The sequence below is a fragment of the Periplaneta americana genome, chromosome 14, assembly GCF_040183065.1.
Source record: "Periplaneta americana isolate PAMFEO1 chromosome 14, P.americana_PAMFEO1_priV1, whole genome shotgun sequence".
Taxonomy (NCBI): Eukaryota; Metazoa; Arthropoda; class Insecta; order Blattodea; family Blattidae; genus Periplaneta; species Periplaneta americana.
Genome location: NC_091130.1, coordinates 28442648 through 28464881, shown reverse-complemented (window position 1 = coordinate 28464881; position 22234 = coordinate 28442648). Strand labels below are relative to the sequence as shown.

General features: G+C 37.8%; 1 long non-coding RNA gene across 1 annotated transcript in view; it reads left to right on the top strand.

Annotated features, from left to right (window-relative positions):
• The first annotated feature begins 15211 nt into the window (after nucleotides 1-15211).
• Nucleotides 15212-22234, top strand: part of LOC138713208 (uncharacterized) — a 169039-nt gene continuing 162016 nt past the window's right edge. Inside the window, exon 1 of the long non-coding RNA XR_011335797.1 lies at nucleotides 15212-15348. This is a non-coding gene — a long non-coding RNA (uncharacterized lncRNA). The remainder of the gene's footprint in view (nucleotides 15349-22234) is intronic.

The window sequence follows — 22234 nt, the reverse complement described above, 5'->3', positions numbered from 1 at the left end:
ATTTTCTTCTTCCTTATCGTCGTAATTTAGGACCAAGTTCTGTCTTTGTAATACCTTTATAATTTTACCTCTTGTTTGGGTTGTTTTTAGTTGGTGTTTGAAAATCACTGTCAGACATATATGTATATATATTTATGCACAGGAAAAAAACAGGAGTTGTGGAAACAACAATTGCTGAGCTCGATTTGAAATAAAGTTAATATTACAAAAATTCTTGCAGATTGGTTTAGAGCAAGTCTGCTATGCCTTTTAATTTTTTTTAGTAGGTTATGTTACGATGCTTTATCAACATCTTTGGTTATTTAGCGTCTGAATGAGATGAAGGTGATAATGCCGGTGAAATGAGTCCGGGGTCCAGCACCGAAAGTTACCCAGCATTTGCTCATATTGGGTTGAGGGAAAACCCCGGAAAAAACCTCAACCAGGTAACTTGCCCCAACCAGGAATCGAACCCGGGCCACCTGGTTTCGCGGCCAGATGCGCTGACCGTTACTCCACAGGTGTGGACTATGCCTTTTAATAGATAATAAAGAAACTCGTAAGTCTATTTCGTCAGTTTTTATGTATTTTGTTTTTGCAGCTCCAAGTATGTAAGTGCAAGTTTAATTGATTTCATTCCATAAGCATTTATACAAGTTACTGCCATTATAGTCTGTATTAGTACACAAGATAGATCACCAGTCTCGAATACTGGTATTTACTTTCGTTTGTGTACCAGACAGTACATCAAATGGAGAAGATCCAGTCATAATATTCATTCCAAACATGATTAAATACGTTTTGAAATTTTCTTCTAACAAGTATGGATACAAACTTTAATAATTCCGTAATTGTAAAACTCTTAAACTATATAAAATATTTTGCTTAATTTTTCTCGTTGGATTTTTATGATGCTTTAGTGTCATATAAGATAAAGACTTTAAGGGGAGTGGGTGGTGAAGCTTGTGCGATTAAAAAATTTCAGTACAAAAGTTTAATTCAGTATTTTTAGGCTTTCAGTGCTCAGAGTGGAATAAAAATTTCCATGCTTATACAATCAATCATTCTGAATTCAGTTCTATAGTTTCGTATCCAAGTGCAAAAGAAAGTTCTTAACTGATAACCTGTTTTCCCACTTTGCTAAATGTACCTCATTCTTCAGATGCACATTACTTGCTACAATATTCACTCATATAGGCTACCTTATATTTTTTTTAATTATCTAGGGATGTATGTTGTAAATTCTAAAGAAAAATTTAGTTAAATACTTCACCCCTAGTGAAACAGAAAAAATATTAAACCTTGTTTAACATGTTTTTTTTTTCTTTCAAATTTTTTTCAGTGCATATATATTTTTTTTCTCGTGTTATGTGTGTGAGATTCTTAAACCCTTAGGTCTACTATGTAGAACGCAGGCTGCAGAAAGCACTGTAAAAATGTCATGTAAATTGATTCAGTAGTTTCAGAGAAAAATGCACCTAAGTTTGAAAAAAAAGTCAACTTATGGAAAACTGCATTTAAAAGAAAGGATGTATGAATTACATGCACTGCACACTGGGTCACAGTGTATACAGCAAACCTACACATACCGACCTACAGTATACCTGAATGGACGCAGCCATCACTACCCGGCACAGAAACGAACGGTCCTGTCGACTCTTTTGCACAGGGCGAGAGGGATTTCGGACAAAGAGAGTCTCCCTTAAGAGATCTGTCACCTACGTAAGACGTACCAACAGAACTTCGGCAACAGGGAAATCGGCTTGGCCCTCAGAAGGGTCTTTTCGGACAAACCACCTGCCGAGGAACAAGAGGAGACAAAGGGCATGGCATACATCCCATTCTATGGTCCCATCTCAGGCAAGATTGGCAGACTGCTAAGAAAACACGGGATTAAGACCATCCATAACCCGCCCACAAAGATCCAGAACTTGCTGAGACCAGTTAAGGACGACCTTGGTCTTACGACACCTGATGTCTACAAAATACTTGGTGAGTGTGGGAAATGCTACATCGGGCAGACGGGACGCACCATTATGGAATGCTGCAAGGAACATCAACGCAGCATAAGACTGTATTACCTCGATAAGTCTGCAGTATCCCAACACAGCCTAGAAACAGGTCACAAGATAGATTTTGGCGCCACCACCATCTTGGACAAGACATCAGGTTACTGGGACTTGGTTATCAAGGAAGCCATCGAAATCCAGCTAGATGGCAATAATTTCAACAGAGACGGGGGTCTACAACTGAGTACAGCATGGAAACCTGCCATCAATACGCTTCGACCACCAGCACACACAGACAGTCGGGACCAGTAACTAGCTCCTGATTGGCCACCGCTTCCACCAATCAGAATGTGCCTGGCGGTTGGGACTAGGAACTAGCTCCTGATTGGCCCGCAGTGGGAAGCCCTACTATTGCATATATACCGGCTAGACATGGTCGGTATAAGGCCCTCATTCGCTCTGTCATTACTTGTGCCACACCCGCATGGGGGTTTGCGGCAGTGTTCCATCTCCGTAAACTCCAATTTATTCAGAACCAGGTGATTCGAATCATTACTCATCTCCCCCAAGTCGCCTCGAGAAGGAAGTTCCATGATGAACTAGATTTGCTAACCATAGACGAGTTCATTGCTCGACTGGCTAGGAACCTGTATGCAGAAGCTCGTGCTAACCCCAACCCGCTCATATCTGGCCTCGGCCGGTATGATCCTAGGTTACGGCAGGTCCACTAGCTATACTCTTGAGACAGGAGGACAGGGAAGCTGGCGTAACTCCCAGGTTTTGGTAGTGACGTCTCAACTCTATGACATTCCTTGGATAATGGAACCGCTTTGAAACGACCTTGTCTTAACTGGACTAAACAAAATCACTCCCTAACAATATCCCCACTTGTTGATCGATGGAAATATCATAGAGCCAATTGGCTAGTATATGTCCATTGATTCATGGAGTCATTCTACATAAGAGCCAAGTAGCTAGTCTCTGAAATTGAGGCAACTCGTCCTGCCTAAGGTTTTTCCGTGGTTTTCCTAAGGCGCTAAGACAAATGTCGGGATGAGCCCTAAAAAAATGAGCCACGGACCTGCATTCATATCCCCATGACCTCGACAAGTAGTCTAAATTTAATTAATATCTATGCCCTCCCCCCTATCTCATCTTAATTGAGTCACCATAGAGCCAAATGGCTGGTCTCTATTTTGAGACAATTCAACAAGACTCAGTCATAAATCAATCGACCTCCTACCTAAACGCCAATTGGCTAGTCTCTTATATTGAGACAACTCCTGCCTAAGGTATTTCCGTGGTTTTCCTAAGGCATTAAGACAAATGTCAGGATGAGCCCTAAGAGAAATGGGCCACGGACCTATATGCCCTTCCCCATAATTCCCCCTGTTTCTAACAAACGACGTAAATGCCCTAGTTCAGAATCTTTAAATTACTGTACCTGTTACACGAGCGAGGTCACTCGTATAGTCGCATTGCGAAAGGACAGGGAACCTTTCAATTTGCAGATTTAGAATTCACGGCGTCTCTTCTGACGGTCTTCACCTGCCTTGTCATCGAACAACAGACGACTGAGTCTTTTCGACTCCACTTGCATTGCGAAAAGGTAAAGCTCCTTTCAATATGCAAGATTAATCCTGCCATTCTAGCGGCAAACAAACGAGTCTTATCGACTCCTCCTGCACTGCGAAATGACGCAGTTCCTTTCAATGTGCAGATTTACACCAGTCATTTTTCCTCGTTCCGTCCCATGATGAATTGATCAATTTGATCACATTTCCGTCCCCTCGCGTATGTGGTACCTAAGAGGTTACGTCCATTTTCGGTTTTTCCCCTTCAAAATTTTCTAGAGCTCCTTCAGTGGAGCAGCGTAACCCGGAGTGAGACAGGTGGCCAACAGGCTTGGAGCTCACATATTTAGTTTCTTTCAGCCCCGAACCCCTTGCAAGGACGCGTTTTGGGTACCTTTTAAATTTCTCCTCCCACTTCTCTTTCAGTTCAAGTCCCACATCACTTCATTCCCTGAAGAAGATGGCAGAGCTAGCCATCGAAAGCTTGGAAGCAAATCTCCAACTCACCTGGCTCAGTACCTGAGAAGAGTTATTCTACATCAAACGCCGAGAAAGCCTCAAGTCATACAGTCTATAATTGTAATCAATAATATGCATTCCGAGTATTTGCACCTTCCTGCATTTATAACGGATAGTCAATTCGCACAACAGTTTGCAGTAGTACTGGTAGTGCACCACGTGTTGTATCGCTTGCCTGGAATGGCTAATCCCGTCGCAGTGACAGTGGCAGGACTTCTACGTATGATTCCCCTCCCCTGAAATCTCTTGTTTTTTTTTTTTTTTTTTTTTTTTTTGTATCTTTGTAGATTGTTTCTAACAAACCTTCATTGAATCGTAATAAGGACGCAAGTATTACAGGTCATGGCCGGGCTTCTTAAAAGTTTCGCAGATAATTTTCTAAGTAGGCCTATCTGATTCCTTAAACAAGCACGCAGAGGTGCTATAAAATGTGCCGAATTACTCGTAAGCAAGCGCGCTACACACCTCCCCTAACAACGATAGTGAACAATAGCACAGCCGCTGGATTATCCCACACAGTCATGAATACAGTTAAATCCTGGGTTCGATCCCGGCCTAGGTTCGATGTGTTACAGGTCACCGGTCGGACTTCTTAAAAGTTTCGCAGATAATTTTCTGAGTCCTGTTTCCTTAAACAAGCACGCAGAGGTGCCATAAAACGTGCCGAATTAAGGCTAGTTCACAATAAACCGGGGACGGAAACGAGAACGGAAATGTTAAAATAAATGTATTTAAATGTGAGCATTCACAATAGTTAATTGTTAAAATAACTGTATTTAAATGTGAACATTCACAGTTAACTATTGTGAATGCTCATATTTAAATAAATTTATTTTAACATTATTTCCGTTCTCGTTCTCTTTGTCGTTTCCGTTCCCGTTTATTGTGAATCAGCCTTTACTCTCAAAGTGTCGGCCTAGTTAGCGTAGTCGGGATAGCGCTGGCCTTCTGTGCTCGAGGTTGCGGGTTCGATCCCGGCCTAGATCGATGGCATTTAAGTGTTTAAATGCGACAGGCTCATGTCAGTAGATTTACTGGCACGTAAAAGAACTCCTGCGGGACAAAATTCCGGCATACCGGCACTCTGATATAACCTCTGCAGTTGCGAGCGTCGTTAAATAAACCATAATTTAATTTTATTTTTACTCTCAAAGTATCCCTTCGTCAGAAATGCTTTTGCATTAATTTCCAAGCTTCGAATTTTCACAATTTTGACAGTGTGGGAATAATTGTAGCCCCTCCCTTTACAAGAATTTTGGCCAATCAAATAGGCCTAGCAGTTTTGAGAAGGAATAATTTTATTGTCTGAACAAACCATTGACATGAAACTGCAACTCAAAATAATTTTACGTAGCCTAACAATGCTATTTTCTGTCTGTGCAAGTCTCCAGGATTCAATAACGTTTTAAGTCTTCACAGTTACATGTCAGTCCTCTGTTTACCAGTGCGGAAATGATTGATTAGTGAACTTTATCCATTGTGCAAGTGCGAGTAGCAGTAGATGTATTCTGTAATGGTATTGCCGCGTTGCATTGCATAAGTGACTGTGATCTGCTGCCGTGCATCAAACGTGTAAAATTTTATAGTAGTAGCTACCGAAGTTAATTGTGTAAGTTCTTACTGTACAATGAGTGACTATGAAATCCGGCTGTTCAACGCCCAAGAAAAAGAGGGAATGCAGGGGTGAGATTTCGTGAGGAGAGAAAAAATCGAGAAAACAGTTATTCTTTGAAATATGGTTAAAGGAAGACATTTTTAAAAAGTGGTTAGCACCAGTTAGTGAAGATAACACAAAAGCCAAACGTAAATCATGTAATATGGTGTTAGCTGCAAAGAGAAGTGACTTGGTAATCACACTGAAAGCCAGAGACACAAAAAGAGTGTGAAAGCTACAGTCAATACACAAGACATATTTTCTCAGGTAAGAATAATACGAGTAGTATTACAGTCATTCCACGAAAAGTGGGAATTGTAGTTAAAAATATAAAATTTAGAAACAAGTATTATTTCATACTACAAATAGTTTAAAACACATTAAATTTTAAGGTTCCACCTTGATTTCCTCAAGTTTATAGAGGTAAAATAAGTTTTAGGCATCTTTCTTGTAGGTACTTTTCATGTACCCAACACTGATTCCAAAATATGTGGGTTGGGCAGCCTATAGCATTCAATCTGATCAGCTGATATCAGCCATTTTTGTTTTAAAGCATGGCATAAAAATTGTAGTTTCTTGAACTGATTGTTACATTTTCAAGGTATGTACCAAATTATATTTAAATCTTACTTGAAATTCAGTTAACCAATGTAGCATCCGTTACATGAAAATTGTCTTTTTTTACTATAACATTGTAAGTATTATTAGAAACAAAACCACAGCTCATGAAAGTAATTATACAGTTCCAACATTGCCTTTACATATATTTTTGTATTTCTAAAGTGAATTAAAACCATAATGGACTGTAACGGATTCTACATGACAACCTTTTTCTTTTTTTACGATTTTAGGCCTAATTTTCTACAGAATCATACAATAATCGTATGGCTAAGCTTAAATGTAGGGCTAAGAAGAAAGAAGATAAAAAAAAATGGACTGAATATCTGAAGAAAGATCGAGATAGAAATAAAAGTAAAAGGGACTAATTAAAGGTAAGGCATCAGTCAGATAGAATATTGGATGATATGCTAAAACGAGCAAAGAGAGAAGCAATGAGGAAATATAGAAAAAAGAAAGCAGAAGAAAATATGACAATAGATGGGTCAAAACCAGAAAAGGCTTTTGGGTCCTACCAATATACCAGCACTTTAAGAAAAGCTGTAAAAAAAAAGTACAAAATGTACTCAGGCCTACCACTGAGTCCTTCAAAGAAAATGGCATGCTGTGTATGGCTCCCAAATGAGGAAGTGATATCATGTTGTGGTGAGATATTGCCAACTCCTGATTTCAAGACTCAACTACATAGAGTAATGTACGAGTTTCACAAAGACGTTAATGTTAATGAGAAATAAACTTGTAAATATTAATGAGATGTAAATATAAATTAAAGCTATTTTTAGTGTATGGTATAAGTTTATAACAAATTTAAGTGATAAGTACATTTTTTTTTTCGAAGAAATTGTAGAAATATTCCCAACATTTGATTTCAAGACTCAACAGCACAGCTTAAATGTAAGAATTTCACAACGATGTTAATGTTATAATGAGAAATAACCTTGAAAGTATTAATGAGACTAAAAACAGCTAATAATTCTTTGTACACAAAAATAAAACTCTTTTTAGTGTATGCTATATCTAACCTACAGTATTACATTGTTTTCCTATACATTTTTCCTTTAAACTTTATAATTTAATTTATTGTCAGAGTTTATTTATTTATTTTCATATAGTAAATATTAAACTACTACACTTCAAAAATTAATTTTTTACTATCTTATACTTCATAAAATATCCATAGCTACATATCAAAGTGACTTGTAGAGTCCGTTACAATTGAATGTAGAATCCGTTACACTGTATAAAATTCATTAATAAATTACCTTTTTACCATTTCTAAAAAAATCTTGTAAGGAAATGAAGTGCAATTCTTAATATATAAACAAGAAAGAGATGAATTTGTTAACCTCATCCTAGAACCTGAACTTTCAGTGAGAATAATGGTAAGTCATGAATTTAACAGAGAGGCGGTAGCATCCGTTACAGCAGCTAAAAACAGTCAGTCTCCTTTATAACTAAGAACTGTAAAACAAAATTTTTCAGAATGAATGTTTGGCTACCATATAATCAGAGAATTATAAAATATTTCTTAAAACTGAATTATTTTTTAGAAGAAAAGGGATTTAAGGTGTGAACATGTAGAATCCGTTACAAATGGATTGGCTGATTAGCGATCAGTTTGGAAGTAAATCCCGAAAAGACAAAGTATATGATTATGTCTCGTGACCAGAATATTGTACGAAATGGAAATATAAAAATTGGAGATTTATCCTTCGAAGGGGTGGAAAAATTCAAATATCTTGGAGCAACAGTAACAAATATAAATGACACTCGGGAGGAAATTAAACACAGAATAAATATGGGAAATGCGTGTTATTATTCGGTTGAGAAGCTTTTATCATCTAGTCTAGTTTCATTTATCATCTGAAAGTTAGAATTTATAAAACAGTTATATTACCGGTTGTTCTGTATGGTTGTGAAGCTTGGGCTCTCACTTTGAGAGAGGAACAGAGTTTAAGGGTGTTTGAGAATAAGGTGCTTAGGAAAATATTTGGGGCTAAGAGGGATGAAGTTACAGGAGAATGGAGAAAGTTACACAACGCAGAACTGCACGCATTGTATTCTTCACCTGACATAATTAGGAACATAAAATCCAGACGTTTGAGATGGGCAGGGCATGTAGCACATATGGGCGAATCCAGAAATGCATATAGAGTGTTAGTTGGGAGACCGGAGGGAAAAAGACCTTTAGGGAGGCCGAGACGTAGATGGGAGGATAATATTAAAATGGATTTGAGGGAGGTGGGATATGATGATAGAGACTGGATTAATCTTGCACAGGATAGGGACCGATGGCGGGCTTATGTGAGGGCGGCAATGAACCTTCGGGTTCCTTAAAAGCCATTTGTAAGTAAGTAAGAATAATAGTATTACTTCAGTCCATACTACTGGGTGAACAGTATAGAGCAGAACTCGCACGGACTTAAGTCCCCATCTCCGCGCGCATAGCTGGACGGCCAAGAGACTTTTTTTTTTTTTTATTTATTCTTAACTAAATATAAGTATAATAATGAAATTCATGTATGTTGGTCAAAATAAGACCCTTTTCAGTTTAACATACAAGAAATATTATTATTTAAAAAATTAGAAAAAATACTAGACTTACGTGATTAGGTACAACAAAAAAAATCGACTTTTTGACTTATGTGCCTTTTCCTGCCTACCACAGATTTGATTTTAACAATGCTTAATACGTTAGAACAGTTAGAACGAGCTGATGCTGTGTAGTGGTAGGTAAGGATACTGTACTTATAGAGATTAAGTCAGAACGAATTGATCAGAATTCTTTCTCAAGGGTTGTGTACCGGTGAGTAATGAGTCCAAACTGATATATAACTATAAATAATTCGACAGTAGACAACAATTTCTTTAGATAAACTTCAATCTGCTCAGACCATCTAGATTATTACATAGCTCAATATCACCAACCAATTATAAAAGATCAACTAACACAATAATTTGAGGCTAATAATTTTTTCTTCTGTACATAATTGGTTTTGCGGCCGGGTAGCTCAGTTGGTAGAGCAGCTGGCTACGGACTGGAAGGTCTGGGGTTCGATCCCAGGTGGTAACAGGATTTTTTTCTCTTTGCCAAACTTTCAGAACGGCCCCGAGGTTCACTCAGCCTCCTATAAAATTGAGTACCGGGTCCTTCCCGGGGGTAAAAGGCGGTCAGAGCGTGGTGCCGACCACACCACCTCATTCTAGTGCCGAGGTCATGGAAAGCATGGTGCTCTACCTCCATGCCCCCCAAGTGCCTTCATGGCATGTTACGGGGATACCTTTACCTTTTACCTTTTTACACAATTGCTTTTAGAAAAGTTTGATTACATTAGCACTAGTGGACTGGTCTTGCTCTTCTATTTAACAAATGGTTCTAACTGATGGTATATAGGCTACAGCAAATCTGGGTTTAATTTCCAATAGAAATGTGCAGATTTGTCTTCTTTGTTATGCGTTGTGATTTGTGTTCGTGTGCAATGCTCAGCATATGATTACCTATGTAATTCTGTTACTTGTCAGTGCGTAATATTATATATAGTTAAAATTAGTTACTTAAGTAAAGACAGAATAGGTGGGTCTCAATCCTCAGAACCAGTTGATTATGTTCTAATTTAGAGAGTGCTTTCAAACTCTAACAGCAAACTTCACAGGGGTGTTCAGAAGTAGTACCACAACATTTGAGCATTGCAACTCATGAGCGGTACCGGTACTAAAGTTTTATTTTTCTTTTCCGAGGAGGGCCTGAAGGCTTACATCCCATTCTGAAGCTCAATATGCTCACCTCCTTGGATTAGAGGTATTATGTGACAGCATTCTGCCATCAGTAGATGCATTTAACTCTCCACTGGACGCAGCAAAGAGGTTGGGACTACAAGTGAATGAAAAGAAGACCAAGTACATGATATCTAACCCAAATAGGGCTTGTGGTGCAGATGATTTCTTGGAGATTGGAAACTGTAAATTTGATCGAGTAACTAATTTTAGTCATTTGGGCTCTGTAGTTAGCCAGGATAATGATATGAGCCTTGAAATTGGTAAAAGGATCTTCCTCGCTAATAGATGCTACTATGGTCTCGTGAGACATATTAGATCTAAAATATTAACTCCCCAAAGTAAAATTAGAATATATAAAACCTTGATAAGACCAGTCCTCACTTATGCCTCAGAAACCTGGACATTGACAAAAAAGGATATACATAGATTAAACATTTTTGAACGGAAGGTTTTAAGGTCGATCTTTGGGCTAGTCAATGTAGATAATGAATGGAGAGCCCGGTATAATCATGAATTATATGAACTATTCGGTAAACCCAATATAACATCATTTATAAAAATGGGACGCCAAGATGGGCTGGTCATATAATGAGATTAGAGGACTCAAGACCAGCCATCAGAGGAAGACCAAAGGTCAGATGGGAGGATGGCATCAGGGAGGATGAGGATGCCAGAACTATTGGAGTTAAAAACTGGATTAGTGTTGCTAGAAATAGGAATGAATGGCGGAAACTCCTATGGACAGCCAGGACCCATGATGGATTGTCGAGCTAAGGATGATGATGAAATGATAAGGACAGAGAAGTGTGTGTCAAACTGCCTCACTTCAGTTATACTCGCCACTGTAATGAATTCTTCCCCATCTTAGGCATGTGTCACATACATGATTAATCTACATAAACATTTTGATGTAAGTAAGAGATTTCAATTAAGACATAAGTTGAACAGGAAGGATGTGATGGGGATTCTCAGAATTGGAAACTAACATACTATCTGTATTATGTATGCTTAGATCGAGATGGCAGGCAAGAGAAAACTAATTAATGAAGAACAACAAGACGTGACAGCAAAGAAGATAAAGAAGACTGAGGAATCAGTATCGGTATGGGTTTTCACATTATGCACATAGGCCTAAATGTGTGAACATGCTAAAATATTAGGGAAACATCTACTATTCTTTTATGGCTATATTTGTATGTACTCCAATTTATTTTAGCTATTTGCTATTAGACATTACTCCCCTTTCTTAATGGAGGAAGCAATACTGGAGTACTCAGAAGAGATATAACTTGGACTTTTTCAATTGCAATTGAGGTGTTCACTGGAATAATAACTTTATGTACGTTACAACGTTTTTCCATTTCCAGCATTCTATATTGAGTATATTGAATATATAGCATCTCCCTCCTGGAACAAACACAATGCCTTTAGAAACATTTGAATGTCGTACTGTGTAATGCTGTTATATCAGATCTAAAATGTTTGATGCTTTTTATGTCAAATTCAAGATTTTGTATTTAAGTTCTTGTTCCAGAGAACATGCCTCGTTTAATTGAAGTACGAGTATGTAAAGAAACTCAACGTTTTGAAAGTTGGACCTACTTTTGTCTCCCTGTGAACCTAAGGAATAGGATATTCTTTCCTCTTGCTTCCTCTTTGTTCACCTGAAGACGAAGGCAGATCCAACTATGAAATTTTGTGTTTTTTTTTTACTAGCAATGGCAAAAGTAAAAAAAAAAATCTTCTGAATTATTTCTCTTTTTTCTCTCCATTTCTTTATTCCTTTCTTTCTCTTTCTTTGCCTCCTCCATCTTCTTATAAAGCTTTTTTATTTCGTATCATGAATTAGGCATGATGCCAGCTTTGTTCTCTAGAATAAACTCAAATATAAATCTCAAGTTTTTTGTCTTAAAAAGTGCTTTGTAATGTGTATATTTCTTACAATTTCTAGCTAAATAAAACAAATTGAACATTTCTTATTATAGCTGCTAATCGACTAAAATGTTTGATCAGTTAACTGGATGCATTTAATTGATTAATTGACCGGTTATCGAATTTTAAACGGTACTTGTAAGTTTGAAAAAAAAAAAAACTAATATCATTTTATTAGTGTTGTGGGATTTAATCGATTAATCTACAGAGGACAGGGAGGTGTGTGTCAAACTGCCTCACTTCAGTTACTCACCACTGTAATGAATTCTTCCCCATCTTAGGCATGTGTGTCAGATACATGATTAATCTACATAAACATTTTGATTTAAGTAACAGTTTTCAGGTCCTCCAGGCTCAGGGGTTGGATCGCAGGGCTGACATCCCTGCATCCATAAAAACCCGTCATGTCAAGAAACCTCTACAGAAGCCTCGGAACCCGTTGATTAACAAAGAAGTATTATTGGAAGGCATAGTTCACATGAGATCTCAAACGAGAATGGGAGAAGATTAATAGACCTTGCAGAAGGGAAAAAAATTTGATTATTGGTTCAACACAGTTCCCACACAAGGATATTCATAAACAGACATGGAGGATGCCAGATGGAGAAACAGCAAATCAAATAGACCATGTTCTTATAGATAAAAGAAGAGCTTCTGGATTGCAAGATGTAAGATCATACCGAGCAGCTGATGGAGACACAGATCATTATTTGGTTAAAGCCAAATACCTGTGTAAAATTAATAATAATATAAATCAGAAATATAGACATCCCAGAAAGTTCAATATGGTGGGTCTAAAAAATGAAGAAATCAAAGCTAAATATGAAGCAGCACTTGATAAAGAATTACATAATCGTAAGGAGAAACTCATGGATGGAATTGAAATATGCTGGAAAGAAATCAAAGATGCTACGAAGACAGTTAGTGAAGAAGTAATAGGGTATGTGACCCAGACACCAAAAAATGACTGGTACGATGAAGATTGTAGAAGGGCAATAGAAGAAAGAAATGAGGTACGTAAAAATTATTTGGGAAGACCCACAAGAGCTAAATATAAAGAGTACCAAGAAAAACGCAGAATAGCTAACCGAATATGTAGACAGAAGAAGAGAGTAGCATGGAATAAACGTGTCAAGAGATGAAGACAATTTTAAAGATAATAATCTAAGACAAGCCTATAAGGAAGTGAAATATAATGGAAGGGGATATGCTCCGAGGACAGATCTAATTAGGAATTGTGAAGGAGAAATAATTGCTGCGAAACAAGCAATATTGGATAGATGGAGAGAATATTTTCAACAGCTATTAAATACAGAAACAAATAATAGTGATGAAGGATCAATAGCACCCGAACTAGAGGAAGATAATCTAGAACCACCAGATTACTGGGATGTTCAAATAGCGATTGAAGCATTAAGAAATAATAAAGCTCCCAGAATAGATGAGATGCCCGCAGAACTGATTAAACATAGAGGAACATCTATGGTGAAAGCCTTACACACCTTGATTAAACAGATATGGTAAGAAGAACAGATGCCAAAGGAATGGCAAATGGGGCTAATATGTCCAATATATAAAAAAGGAGATAGATTACAATGCTCAAACTATAGAGGTATATCCCTTCTATGTACGGGATATAAGATTTTTACACATATACTCCGAAAGAAGTTAGAAGCTATGTACGGGGTATAAGATTTTTACACACATACTCTGAAAGAAGGATATTATAATGAGATCATAGGTGAGTATCAGGCTGGGTTTCGACAGGGTAGATCGACTATAGATCAGATATATACAGTTAAAGATATTGCAGGAAAGTTCTGGGAATATGATCTTGACCTACTGCATCTGTTTGTAGACTTTAAGTCTGCATATGATAGTGTGGAAAGAAAAGGATTGTATAGGATCATGGCAGAATTTGGAATACATAATAAAATTATAAGGCTTGTCAAAATGATTATGTCGAATTCGACGGCCAAAATTAAAATATGTGAAGGTATTTCCGATGTTTTAAATATAAACACAGGCCTTAAACAAGGAGATGGTTTAGCGCCAATGTTATTTAATTTAGTTTTACACTGGGTTATTAAGCAAACCAAAGTAGATTTTAACTGCACATTGCTATATAAAAACGTTCAAATTGTTGGATATGCAGACAATTTAAATATCATGGGACGAAGAGTTCAGGCAGTAGAAGAGGTTTTTAAGGACTTGGAGTCAGAAGCATCAAAAGTTGAATTACATATAAACAAAGATAAAACAAAAGTGATGGTACAAACTAGAGACCGAGATAGAATAGTCATACAGCCCAATAAAAAAATCAGTAAATTTGCAGAAGTAAATGAACTTAAATACCTGGGAGTATTGATTACAAATAAACATGATGAGTTAATGGACATTCAAAATAGAATTACAGTCGCAAATAGAACATATTTCTCACTTTTGGGGATTTTAAAGTTCAATTACGTTCATAAGAAAATTAACTAAGAATATACAAAACTATAATTAGGAGTATATTGTTATGGGTGTGAGACATGGACATTAACAAAGAAAATAGAAGGTATGTTGGGGAGGTTCGAACGGAAGATACTCAGAAGAATATTCGGTCCTATACAAGAGAATCAACAATGGAGAATACGATACAACAGGAACTGTATGAATCAATAGATATAGTCACACATATCAAGCCGAGGAGACTGGAATGGGCGGGGCATGTTTACAGAATGAAAGAGCAGAGAATACCAAAGAAAATTTTGGAAGGAAAGATTTATGGGAGGAGACCTGTTGGAAGATCTAAAGATAGGTGGATTGATGCTGTTACGACTAACTCCAGACTCTTCTTCGGAAGCGCGGCATGGAGAAGGATGGTGATGGATAGGGAAAAATGGAGGAAGAAGCTAGAGGAGACCAGGACCCAACATTGGGCTGTTAGGCCATAGTAGTAGTAGTAGTAGTAGTAGTAGTAGTAGTAGTAGTAGTAGTAGTAGTAGTAGTAACAGTTTTCAATTAAGACATGAGTTGAACAGGAAGGATGTGGTGGGGATTCTCAGAATTCGAAACTAACATACTCTTTGTATCATGTAGGCCTAACAGATTTCTTAATCCCAGTTTAATAGTATTTAGTATTAATTTTTTATGTAATTTCACAGATAATATTCAGTCCAAAGCTCTGATGAATCTCAATAGAGAAGAGTCTGATGCTGATAGCAAGACTGGAACAAGGATGGCTGTGCCTGAAGAGGGTCCCAGGCACAAACGGCTCAAGCAAAGTGAGGACTCAGATTCGGTATGGGTTTTCACATTATGCACATAGGCCTAAATGTGTGAACATGCTAAAATATTAGGGAAAAAATTTACTATTCTTTTATGGCTATATTTGTATGTACACGAATTTCTTTTAGCTATTTGCTGTTAGACATTACTCCTATTATTTGTATCATGCAAGCCTAACTCGACATGCCTCGAAAACGATACAGAAGAGCTAAGAGAGAGGAGTGAGGAGCAACAGCAAAGCGCAGGAAGATGCACAGCACAGTATCGGTATGGGTTTTCACATTATGCACATAGGCCTAAATGTGTGAACATGCTAAAATATTAGGGAAAAAATGTACTATTCTTTTGTGGCTGTATTTGTATGTACTCGAATTTCTTTTAGCTATTTGCTATTAGACATTACTCCCCTTTCTTAATGGAGGAAGCAATACTGGAATACTCAGAAGAGATATAACTTGGACTTTTCAATTGCAATTGAACCAAATGAACCAGGGGGAACTAGACGAAGAGGAAGGCCAAAAGTCAGATGGGAGGATGGCATCAGGGAGGATCCCAGAACTATTGGAGTTAAAAACTGGATGAGTGTTGCTAGAAATAGGGACGAATGGCATAAACTCCTATGGGCAGCCAGGACCCATGATGGGTTGTCGAGCTAAGGATGATGATGATGAAATGATAAGGACAGAGAGGTGTGTGTCAAACTACCTCACTTCAGTTACTCACCACTGTAATGAATTCTTCCCTTTAGGCATGTGTCAATACATGATTAATTTACATAAACATTTTGATTTAAGTAAGGGATTTCAATTAAGACATGAGTTGAACAGGAAGGATGAGGTGGGGATTCTCAGAATTGGATACTAATATACTATTTGTATCATGTATGCTTAGATCGAGATGGCCCCAAAAAGAAAAATAATAAAACAAAAAGAAGACGTGACAGCAAAGAGGATAAAGGAGACGCAGGATTCAGCATCGGTATGGGTTTTCACATTATGCACATAGGCCTAAATGTGTGAACATGCTAAAATATTAGCGAAAAAATGTACTATTCTTTTATGGCTGTATTTGTATGTACTCGAATTTCTTTTAGCTATTTGCTATTAGACATTACTCCTCTTTCTTAAGGAAAAGAAAGAGAACTTAACAGAAAGTGGCATTGGAGCAGATAGTATGGCAGGGCCAAGTTCAGTAAAAGCACCGGAGCACCAAGTATAACTTGGTTTTCTCTGTGTTTTTTAAGGAAAAGAAAGAGAACTTAACAGAAAGTGGCATTGGAGCAGATAGTATGGCAGGGCCAAGTTCAGTAAAAGCACCGGAGCACCAAGTATAACTTGGTTTTCTCTCTGTTTTTTAAGGAAAAGAAAGAGAACTTAACAGAAAGTGGCATTGGAGCAGATAGTATGGCAGGGCCAAGTTCAGTAACAGCACTGGAGCACCAAGTATAACTTGGTTTTCTCTCTGTTTTTTAAGGAAAAGAAAGAGAACTTAACAGAAAGTGGCATTGGAGCAGATAGTATGGCAGGGCCAAGTTCAGTAAAAGCACAGGAGCACCAAGTATAACTTGGTTTTCTCTGTTTTTTAAGGAAAAGAAAGAGAACTTAACAGAAAGTGGCATTGGAGCAGATAGTATGGCAGGGCCAAGTTCAGTAAAAGCACCGGAGCACCAAGTATAACTTGGTTTTCTCTCTGTTTTTAAGGAAAAGAAAGAGAACTTAACAGAAAGTGGCATTGGAGCAGATAGTATGGCAGGGCCAAGTTCAGTAAAAGCACCGGAGCACCAAGTATAACTTGGTTTTCTCTCTGTTTTTTAAGGAAAAGAAAGAGAACTTAACAGAAAGTGGCATTGGAGCAGATAGTATGGCAGGGCCAAGTTCAGTAAAAGCACCGGAGCACCAAGTATAACTTGGTTTTCTCTCTGTTTTTTAAGGAAAAGAAAGAGAACTTAACAGAAAGTGGCATTGGAGCAGATAGTATGGCAGGGCCAAGTTCAGTAAAAGCACCGGAGCACCAAGTATAACTTGGTTTTCTCTCTGTTTTTTAAGGAAAAGAAAGAGAACTTAACAGAAAGTGGCATTGGAGCAGATAGTATGGCAGGGCCAAGTTCAGTAAAAGCACCGGAGCACCAAGTATAACTTGGTTTTCTCTCTGTTTTTTAAGGAAAAGAAAGAGAACTTAACAGAAAGTGGCATTGGAGCAGATAGTATGGCAGGGCCAAGTTCAGTAAAAGCACAGGAGCACCAAGTATAACTTGGTTTTCTCTGTTTTTTAAGGAAAAGAAAGAGAACTTAACAGAAAGTGGCATTGGAGCAGATAGTATGGCAGGGCCAAGTTCAGTAAAAGCACCGGAGCACCAAGTATAACTTGGTTTTCTCTCTGTTTTTTTAAGGAAAAGAAAGAGAACTTAACAGAAAGTGGCATTGGAGCAGATAGTATGGCAGGGCCAAGTTCAGTAAAAGCACCGGAGCACCAAGTATAACTTGGTTTTCTCTCTGTTTTTAAGGAAAAGAAAGAGAACTTAACAGAAAGTGGCATTGGAGCAGATAGTATGGCAGGGCCAAGTTCAGTAAAAGCACCGGAGCACCAAGTATAACTTGGTTTTCTCTCTGTTTTTTAAGGAAAAGAAAGAGAACTTAACAGAAAGTGGCATTGGAGCAGATAGTATGGCAGGGCCAAGTTCAGTAAAAGCACCGGAGCACCAAGTATAACTTGGTTTTCTCTGTGTTTTTTAAGGAAAAGAAAGAGAACTTAACAGAAAGTGGCATTGGAGCAGATAGTATGGCAGGGCCAAGTTCAGTAAAAGCACCGGAGCACCAAGTATAACTTGGTTTTCTCTCTGTTTTTTTAAGGAAAAGAAAGAGAACTTAACAGAAAGTGGCATTGGAGCAGATAGTATGGCAGGGCCAAGTTCAGTAAAAGCACCGGAGCACCAAGTATAACTTGGTTTTCTCTCTGTTTTTAAGGAAAAGAAAGAGAACTTAACAGAAAGTGGCATTGGAGCAGATAGTATGGCAGGGCCAAGTTCAGTAAAAGCACCGGAGCACCAAGTATAACTTGGTTTTCTCTCTGTTTTTAAGGAAAAGAAAGAGAACTTAACAGAAAGTGGCATTGGAGCAGATAGTATGGCAGGGCCAAGTTCAGTAAAAGCACTGGAGCACCAAGTATAACTTGGTTTTCTCTCTGTTTTTAAGGAAAAGAAAGAGAACTTAACAGAAAGTGGCATTGGAGCAGATAGTATGGCAGGGCCAAGTTCAGTAAAAGCACCGGAGCACCAAGTATAACTTGGTTTTCTCTCTGTTTTTAAGGAAAAGAAAGAGAACTTAACAGAAGTGGCATTGGAGCAGATAGTATGGCAGGGCCAAGTTCAGTAAAAGCACTGGAGCACCAAGTATAACTTGGTTTTCTCTCTGTTTTTAAGGAAAAGAAAGAGAACTTAACAGAAAGTGGCATTGGAGCAGATAGTATGGCAGGGCCAAGTTCAGTAAAAGCACCGGAGCACCAAGTATAACTTGGTTTTCTCTCTGTTTTTAAGGAAAAGAAAGAGAACTTAACAGAAAGTGGCATTGGAGCAGATAGTATGGCAGGGCCAAGTTCAGTAAAAGCACCGGAGCACCAAGTATAACTTGGTTTTCTCTGTGTTTTTTAAGGAAAAGAAAGAGAACTTAACAGAAAGTGGCATTGGAGCAGATAGTATGGCAGGGCCAAGTTCAGTAAAAGCACCGGAGCACCAAGTATAACTTGGTTTTCTCTCTGTTTTTTTAAGGAAAAGAAAGAGAACTTAACAGAAAGTGGCATTGGAGCAGATAGTATGGCAGGGCCAAGTTCAGTAAAAGCACCGGAGCACCAAGTATAACTTGGTTTTCTCTCTGTTTTTTAAGGAAAAGAAAGAGAACTTAACAGAAAGTGGCATTGGAGCAGATAGTATGGCAGGGCCAAGTTCAGTAAAAGCACCGGAGCACCAAGTATAACTTGGTTTTCTCTCTGTTTTTTAAGGAAAAGAAAGAGAACTTAAGAGAAAGTGGCATTGGAGCAGATAGTATGGCAGGGCCAAGTTCAGTAAAAGCACCGGAGCACCAAGTATAACTTGGTTTTCTCTCTATTTTTTAAGGAAAAGAAAGAGAACTTAACAGAAAGTGGCATTGGAGCAGATAGTATGGCAGGGCCAAGTTCAGTAAAAGCACCGGAGCACCAAGTATAACTTGGTTTTCTCTGTGTTTTTTAAGGAAAAGAAAGAGAACTTAACAGAAAGTGGCATTGGAGCAGATAGTATGGCAGGGCCAAGTTCAGTAAAAGCACCGGAGCACCAAGTATAACTTGGTTTTCTCTCTGTTTTTTAAGGAAAAGAAAGAGAACTTAAGAGAAAGTGGCATTGGAGCAGATAGTATGGCAGGGCCAAGTTCAGTAAAAGCACCGGATAAAGGAGATCCTCGTTTAGTAATAATTTAGTTAAAACTTGAATTTTGTATAAAATCCAAAGTAAAATTGCAGCTAAAATACTAAGTCCAAAAACAATTATTTTAATTAAAAATGGATCTTCTTCCAATTCTAACTTGGCATTTTTTTCCTCTTTCTCCTCAGCGGGACTTTCTTTCTTGATGACAGGATTTTTGATATCTTGGTTTTCTCTCTGTTTTTTAAGGAAAAGAAAGAGAACTTAACAGAAAGTGGCATTGGAGCAGATAGTATGGCAGGGCCAAGTTCAGTAAAAGCACCGGAGCACCAAGTATAACTTGGTTTTCTCTCTCTTTTTTTTAAGGAAAAGAAAGAGAACTTAAGAGAAAGTGGCATTGGAGCAGATAGTATGGCAGGGCCAAGTTCAGTAAAAGCACCGGAGCACCAAGTATAACTTGGTTTTCTCTCTGTTTTTTAAGGAAAAGAAAGAGAACTTAACAGAAAGTGGCATTGGAGCAGATAGTATGGCAGGGCCAAGTTCAGTAAAAGCACCGGAGCACCAAGTATAACTTGGTTTTCTCTCTGTTTTTTAAGGAAAAGAAAGAGAACTTAACAGAAAGTGGCATTGGAGCAGATAGTATGGCAGGGCCAAGTTCAGTAAAAGCACCGGAGCACCAAGTATAACTTGGTTTTCTCTCTGTTTTTTAAGGAAAAGAAAGAGAACTTAACAGAAAGTGGCATTGGAGCAGATAGTATGGCAGGGCCAAGTTCAGTAAAAGCACCGGAGCACCAAGTATATCTTGGTTTTCTCTCTGTTTTTTAAGGAAAAGAAAGAGAACTTAACAGAAAGTGGCATTGGAGCAGATAGTATGGCAGGGCCAAGTTCAGTAAAAGAACCGGAGCACCAAGTATATCTTGGTTTTCTCTCTGTTTTTTAAGGAAAAGAAAGAGAACTTAACAGAAAGTGGCATTGGAGCAGATAGTATGGCAGGGCCAAGTTCAGTAAAAGCACCGGAGCACCAAGTATATCTTGGTTTTCTCTCTGTTTTTTAAGGAAAAGAAAGAGAACTTAACAGAAAGTGGCATTGGAGCAGATAGTATGGCAGGGCCAAGTTCAGTAAAAGAACCGGAGCACCAAGTATATCTTGGTTTTCTCTCTGTTTTTAAGGAAAAGAAAGAGAACTTAACAGAAAGTGGCATTGGAGCAGATAGTATGCCAGGGCCAAGTTCAGTAAAAGAACCGGAGCACCAAGTATATCTTGGTTTTCTCTCTGTTTTTTAAGGAAAAGAAAGAGAACTTAACAGAAAGTGGCATTGGAGCAGATAGTATGCCAGGGCCAAGTTCAGTAAAAGCACCGGAGCACCAAGTAAGCAAAGAGCCCTTGAAAGTATGTTTACATGTGTATCTGTTTGTGTGAAGCATTTATAATATGACCAGAATATTGTAATAATATATTGTGGCAAATTCTTGTAGCACATGCCGAAATTGAAATTGAGGAAGATTGGGAATAAGGCATCTGTAAGCAATAGGGAAGAGGAAAGAACCGCATTATTTTCCCATGACATTAAAGATTTGGTGATGTATTCCCTGATAGGGGACCATTCTCCACATCTACCTGAAACGTAAAATTTTTCTTTTATAGATTTTCATTTTATGAAGTATGTAGAACATACAGTGATCGTGCAGTAAGTATAATTGGAGTTTCGGTGAAGTATGTATTTTCAACATCGCTGATATCTGTTGTCATCTGATTCCCTTATCTACAGTCTTTTACCTCAAATTTTTTACTGTTTTTATATATTTCACATGCGAAATTTCAGAATTTTTCTTGAAAAGTAATGGTCTAATTTTATGACAGACATAGGCCCCTACCACAAAATAATTGTTCACTTTAAATCAGTGGTTCCCAAACTTTTTCGATCATGCATCCCTTTCGACTACCAAAAAGATTCAGGGATCCTGAAATTAAATTAAATTAATTTAGTTGCTAGGTTAATCAATAGATACAAATTTAATATGCGGCTATATTTATATTCTGTAAGCATTTAACATCGAAGATATGTCTACAACTACATTAATTATCGTGCATAACCATGGTGCAGTAGTATTTATAAACGTGTATTTTTTTTCAGTAATTACATGCAAAATTACAAAACAATTACCTTCAAATTGTTAAATTGAAGAATGGTGTTGTTTCCTTGTCTCACAAGACGTCTCTGTAGCATTTTAATTGTCTGTTTTCGCACTTTTCACCAACGTATTCTGACACTGTTTTAACCTTCAAGTTTACGTTGAAAAAATATATGTTCTTGTTCTTACATTCGGGGTAGTTTATTTCCAAATGTCTACACAGTTTTGCGGACAGTAAAACCTATTACTTAACACTTTTTTATATACCACACAAAGGGCACCCGGAGCAATTTTATTGCCTGCATATGTAAATCCAAGAGCCAAATATGATTCATTATATATTCCTTTTTTATTTATTCACTCGTTTTTAAATTAG